The sequence below is a fragment of the Helianthus annuus genome, chromosome 12 (assembly GCF_002127325.2).
Source record: "Helianthus annuus cultivar XRQ/B chromosome 12, HanXRQr2.0-SUNRISE, whole genome shotgun sequence".
In the NCBI taxonomy this organism is placed as follows: Eukaryota; Viridiplantae; Streptophyta; class Magnoliopsida; order Asterales; family Asteraceae; genus Helianthus; species Helianthus annuus.
Window position 1 is genome coordinate 418,856 of NC_035444.2, and position 7,382 is coordinate 426,237.

The 7,382-nt window shown below is 30.4% G+C and overlaps 1 long non-coding RNA gene across 1 annotated transcript; it reads right to left on the minus strand.

The window, feature by feature from the left end:
- Window positions 1-4,410: 4,410 nt before the first annotated feature.
- LOC110896259 lies at window positions 4,411-6,485 on the minus strand. The gene is made up of 4 exons (XR_004874312.1): window positions 6,446-6,485; window positions 5,068-5,404; window positions 4,899-4,994; window positions 4,411-4,700 (listed from the first exon to the last, which is right to left on the minus strand). It is a non-coding gene; the product is annotated as an uncharacterized LOC110896259 (long non-coding RNA).
- Window positions 6,486-7,382: the final 897 nt, after the last annotated feature.

A 7,382-nucleotide genomic window follows, 5' to 3' on the forward strand; every position in this document is an offset into this window, starting at 1 on the left:
ACATCATGAACAAACAGGGTCTTGGGTTTCTGGAGGAGTTACACAACGCAACATGTTTGAAGCGACACGTGGCAGCCACGTCAGCAGAGAAGAATTTTCCCTTCAAGCCCCAAAGGGTGCATTGTGGAAGGGGGCGTGGAAGGGTGGCGTGAAGCGACACGTGACATTCACTTTTTTATTTATTTTATGTTAAAAAATTAAAAATAAAACAAATCTATTAAATTAAGAAAAAAACATTAATATTAAATAGAGAAAAAACATTACTAAAAAATTATATAAATTTAAAAAGAACAATACATAAATTAAAAAGAAAAACATTTTTTTAATTATCATCTTCGTCATTATCGTTTCGTGGAGCACCCAAAATGTCTTCAACTAAATCCGCTCGAAGGTTGTGATGTATCTGGTTATCATAAATTTCCCGTGCGTTCAATTCCATCATTTCATCACCGATGTCTTCAGTATTTGGTTGCGTCTCCTCCCGATAGTACTCGCAAATTATGCGTTCTGAATTCTCTAAAATCAGCATGTTATGTAAAATAACGCACGCGTACATCACATTTATAACTCTATATTTTTCCATAATCCTACACGGCATGCTCAAAACACGCCATCTTTTATTCAAAACACCAAAGGCTCGTTCGATGTCTTTTCGTGCCGCTATTTTGAGCACTATTAAACTTCGTTCTTTTTTCATCTCACATTGTACCCTCTGTAGGTGATTTTACAAACACATCAAATTTTGGGTAAATTCCATCAATTAGATAATAATTGTATTTGTACTCCACACGGTTTACAAAAAAGAAGCCTTCGATCCAACACGATTTATATAGTCGTTGAAAACCGGGTGATTCATTAAGAATATTTAAATCGTTATACGAACGAGCCATATCAAAGAATGCATAAAAAATCCAAAGATCTTGTAATACAATCGCTTCAAGCATCATAGCCAATTTTTTATGATATCCACTATTGTGTTGTCCGCGCTGCGCAGTTGAGCAATTTTCCCATTCCCATTTCATACAATCTAAACTACTAATCATCCCAGGGAAGCCATGTCGATCTTCATGAGCCTCCAAAATTTGTTGTATGTCACCAAACGTGGGTTTTCTTACATATCTATACTATATAATAAAAGAAACCTGATTTGGGACACATGTCATTCAATGAGGGCATTAACTATTTATAGATAAATTTTAAATTTAAAATTAAAAAGATTTAAATATTATATTTGAATTTTATCTTGATTGTAAATGTAAAGTCTAATATAAATTTCGTAATAAAAAAATAAAATCAATACCGAAACTTAAGAATTTAAAAAAAATAATGCTTAATCAAAGAAACTAATAGATAAATAAATAAATAAAAAGACTTATTTGATAATTTTATATAATTTTTAAGCTGATCAGCTGATGTCGAATGTTTTCAACTTTCAGCAAGTAGTCTTCAAAGCCCAAAAAAAAGCATTTCAAAAAATATAAAATGTTTTATTAAGTTTTCAATTGGGCCATGAATCGAATTTTCAAAAGCCCAATGTAATTAAATAATAGAGTTAAATGTGATTTTAGTACATGTGGTTTGGTCATTTTACCAGTTTAGTCTAAATGTTTGAAACGTTGTCATTTTAGTATAAATAGTTTCAAACGTTGCCATTTTAGTCCACTCCTACTGAATATTATTTAGTTTAATATCTTATATTATAGATAATCATTCTACTAAATATTATTAGTTTAATATCTTATGGATAATTATTATTTAGTTTAATCTCATTCGCATTTATAATATTATTTACTTGAATTAATTATATTTGAACGTTTAGTTTAGTTTGGTATCAAATAGATTTTACGAAACTTAAAATAAAATTAACTAATATTATTTATCATTTGTACATTTACGGAGTTTTAAATAAAGGGTTAAATTTATTAAGACTTCGTTAACAAATTTTGCAACAACAGAATAATCTATTTTTATCATGAAAACCAAACACGGGGTTTTTTAAGGATATATATGTTTTATTATTTAGTACAGAAAATTACATTTATTCAAACCGTGTAATGCGCATATTTTTATTTGGTATATAAAATTACATTTATTAAACCCGTGTTATAAATGAGGTTTTTTAAAGATGTATTATTTTATTATTTGGTAAACAATATTACATTTATTCAACCCGTGTAATATACGTGGTTTTAGAGATATAACTTTTTTATTTCGTATATAAAATTACATTTATTCAACCAGTACAATATGGTTCTTATAGATATAACCTTTTATAATTTAATATATAAAATTATATTTATTCAACCCGTACAATAAATGAGGTATTTAAAATATATTATTTTATTATTTAGTATATAAAATTTATTTATTCAACCCCGTGTAATACACGGGGTTATAACCTAGTTTAAGTATATATCAATGACATATTCACATAAATAATGAAGACTTTTCCTCGCCACTCGTTCCGACATTTTTAAATAGTCATCCATTGTGTCGGAACTCATGCCATAAGCCAATTGTCTAATTACGGTCGTGACTTTTTTGCAACGTGCTAAATCCCATACTACCACGCGCATCGGGTTTTTGTTGGAGAATTCATATTTATTATGTAAATCGTTTGCTATTCTTAGAAATAAACCTCGACTCATACAAAAACGGCCCCAAAAACTCCTATCATCATATGTTGGGTTGGATGAAAAATAATACTTACCAATAGGTCATGTGCGGTGAGCCTATTGCGTGTTACATATTTCCTCCTTTTAGGTAGTAAAGTCCCTTCGTCTTCAAATTTAGTTTGAACAACTTTCTGAACCGTTGATATTATTAACTCGGTCCTTCATTAGACGATGATGAAAATGAAAGAAGCTTTTCAAGCGAAGACGATGACGATGAAGATGATGAACTTGAGCAATCCATTTTTTATACAGAATGATAAAATTGAGAGTGAAAAAATATGTTTGTATGGAGAAATAAGTTGGATTTGTTGTGTGTGTATGAAGAAATAAATTTGGATTGGTTTAACATACAGTGTTTTTTGAAAAATCATCTTTTTTTTTTAATTCATGTTGAACGGACAATTTTTTTGGTCCAATAGATCCCTGCCACCTCACCACCTTACACCCCTCCACCTTGAGCAACATTCCAAAGCCACCATCACCATGCCATGACCACACCATAGGAAGGGCGGTGTGCCGGCGTAGTTGAAGCCCCATACCACCCCTTCCACACCCCAAACCGTTCGGTCTTAGCAACATTTTTTACACATAAACCAACTATCAAATTGCACATGCAAGAAATTGAAAACACACAATTTTTACAGTGGACAACCACCATGCCACCAGACTAGACCATTCATGCTACTTTTTCTTGTTCTTTGGCTTTTTTTTTTGTTAGCACTATAACTTTTCACCACCTTTTGTAATCAACAGTTTACTACTATTACGATTCTACCTTTTTATTTAGTTATAACTTTGATTCCCTTAACCACCTTATGTTATATGTTATATGATTATTGTATATACCAGTGGTGAAGCTTAGACGAAAACTCAGTGAGGACCTGAATCTCAAAATTCGAATCGGTGGAAGTCGAACTCTTAAATCCAATATTTTACAGTACAAAAAAATTCAAAAATTTTCGGTAAAATTAACACTACGAGCGAAAAGTCGGTAGGGGTCTAGGCAACCTCAATAAAGCTTCGCCAATGTATATCACATGTCAATAAAAAGGTTTGAAGAGTCAAGTGTCTTAAGTGTCTTAAGAGGAATAACCTTTCTATCTCTAGAGGAAAGATTTGCCTTCATCCTCTCCAATACCATACAATTAGCTTCGCATGAGATTTTTTTACTTGTTACGTTGTTTTGTTTCTTTGTAAGATTGACCTTAGATGTGATAGAATTGAAAGAACCTTATATGTGATAGAATTGAAAGGAGAGAAACAAGATGATAGCTATGAACAATGTTTTCCATATTACTAAATAACTCACCAAGATCCTATTTTAGTAACAAAGGTAACAATATAAGATAACTATGAAGATGACGAACTAATGATAATGCTAACAAACTAATGATAATGACTCCAATATATGTAATAAATATACACTACTACAAAATAGAGCTTTAGACGATGTGAATTGGGTTTTAAGACGGTGTTTTCGGTGTTTTCAACACCGTCTTAAACTGCACTGGTTTAAAATCAAGTATTATTAGACGGTGTTCTATTTGAACCCCGGCTTAAACTCAAGTCTTTTTAGACGGTGTTCAGTTTGAACACCGGCTTAAACTTTGTGAACCTCGTCTTAACACCGTCTTATAAACTTAGTGAACCCCGTCTTTTAATTCAAACACCGTCTTATAAACTGCTAAAAAAATACATTTACTGAATACATATTTTCCAAAAATACATTTGCTGGAAAAAGAAATACACCAAAAATACATTTGCTGGAAAAAAAAATACATCAACCTCATATACACCAATGCAACATTTTCAAATCAAACCAAAACAATACACATTCAAATCCAAAATAAACCCCACATCCAATTCGGAAATAAACCCGTCAAATTACAATCATTTGTGAATACATAACAAACTACACATAAGCTAAACTAACAGAATACCTAACTCGCTAAAAAACTTCGGCATCAACGTCATCAACAAAACATCTATTTCGTTATCCGTAGCCACTCTCGTGTCGTGCCACATCTAAAATAAAAGTAGATAGAAAGAGTTATTACAAATATTATAGAATAAATCTAAAGGCAAAGAGAAAAACCGATAACAACATCGGCAATAAAGCTATGTATATATTTACATGTTATATACATCTAAACCTTCTAAGTTTAAAAAAAAAATAAATAAACAGTTAAGTAATAAATTGATAAACAAGTATATTTTACTTACTTCATCGGGAAATTGGTTTTGATACAAATTGACAAAGTCAAACATATGTTGGAGAACCATGTAGCCGCATTCCCATCTACCCTTTTGTTGCTTACACTGTAATAAATTAACAAATTATTATTTAAAAGTAACGAAAATCAAACAATTTAGAAATAACAAACACACATACATCAACCATTGTGTAGTTGAACTCGGATCCTAAGGCGGTAGGAATTAGGCTTGAAAGACGATAGTTAGAAGCATTCTTTTCGCCTTTTATCTTTGTTGAATCCAAAATATAAACATGTCCTATGTGTTGGGCAATGATGAACAAAGACCAATGGTTGCTACAAAATTAGCGTTATAGAATAGTTAGGTGAATCATAGCAATAAAATAAAAGCAAGTTAACTAAAAAAAACTTACTCAGCCAAATGCGGTGCAAGAATGAAATCTTTATCGACATGATGAGTCGCTAAACTGAAAATGTGATCTTCAACCTCTCTAGGATTTCTTTTGCACATATCACCTGTGATTGCATTCACATTTAAAAAGGCGCATCGGTTGCGTTTTTTAGCCTCTGACTCCTTATAAAAGTACCTTAAAACAAGAATAAAATATATGATAAAACTAAATAAATTCAGTTATATCTATACAATATTATAGTGATAACAACTTACAATGTAAACTAAAACACAATGGTAAGATCAACCCAGTCTTTGACAAATAATGCTAACATTGATTCAACCTCAATATAGGTACCACTTTTGCTAGGAAACATATTCTCAGGAGCTGAATATGGAAGTGTAGTAGCCCAGTCGTTCCCGATGTATCCACCTAGTCGACCAACCATATTCTTATGCCATTCGGGTCTTAGTTCGATCAATTGCAAATGTAACTTCACTTTTTCGGCTTGTTTTTCTTGATATGTCAATTTAGATTGAACCTGTTTTCGGCTAAATGAGATAGAATATTCAAAAAGCAGTCCCAAAACGGGACAATCCAAAATTTATCTCTATTAGATAAATTTTAAACGGGTAATTCTAAAGGGTTATCTAAATATATATTTATACACCTATATGTAAATGTAAATATAAATAACATCTATATGTTAATAAAAATATAAATAACATCTAATTGTTATTGAATAATGTTTTATTAAATTTGACAAAATCCACGAGTCATTTTGGTGATTATTACTTTTTTCTCCAATTTTCGTGGTTTATTATTCTAGATCAATAGTCGGTTGTTGAGAGCATTGTAGCAAAACCAATAGTGTTAATTTAGACACATTGATAGGTTACTAGTAGAATGTAACATTAACTTCAAAACCATAAATATTAATATTTTATATTTCACTAAAAACATATTACAACAAGATTAAAACTTAAACATACTTTATTACTATATATAAACTAATTTTTGTATACAATGTACTAGTGATTTATCAAAACAAAGCAAGAAAAAATCAAATTTGAATTTTTAACAACATATAATTCAACATGATATAACTACTATTTATAAAACTAAAAAACATTAAATAACATATGTAAAGAGAAAAAAAACTAACCTTGAAACTTTGTAAGGTTGTTAATGGTGAAATTGAATGAAGATAAAGAAGTTGTTATGAGAGAGATGGAGAAGATGAAGAAGTTTTTATGAGGAAGATGGAGAAGATGAAGAAGTTGTTATGAGGAAGATGAAAGGAAAGAGATAAGGTTTTGGTGGTTGTTATTTGATCAATCTTTTTTCAGTTTATAAGACGGTGTTCACAGACAACACCGTCTAAAGGATGCAGAAATTAGTTTATAAGACGGTGTTTAAGCATTAGACGGGGTTCTCGAATATTTATAAGACGGTGTTCAGAAACAACACCGTCTAAAGGTTGGAGAAATTAGTATAAGACGGTGTTTAAGCATTAGACGGTGTTCTTCTGAATTTTATTGAATATTTTATTAAAAAGAGTAGTTTTAAGACGGTGTTATTACTTTAACGCCGTCTAAAAAAATCGTTGACACCGTCTAATGCTACATTTTGTAGTAGTGATATAAAAGTAAATATAGCGAATGAAAATATATGCAAATAATGATAATTGTTGGCCACAGGCTTCCAATAACGAACACACAAAACCAAACACAAACGATTTGGAGACTAACACATCTCATATTCTTTATTATTAAACTCAACTCGGCAAATAAAACTGAATACATAACCCTATATTTATACTAAACATAAACTATTTCTAGTTCAACTCAAACTCTAATTTAAATAAACCTATCTAATAAACAAATAATTCAAACTAATTTTATCTCTAACTAACTTGAATTATCTTTAACCCATATTAACTTTCTGGATAATCCTTCAAATCAGAATTATCTTTTCAATAATAACTCCAATATATGTAATCTATCTACTATAATAAAAGAAAGCAATTTTGGGACACTTGTCATTATTCTAGACCATCCTTAATTGTAGATAATTATTATTTAATTTAAATTATTAAATAT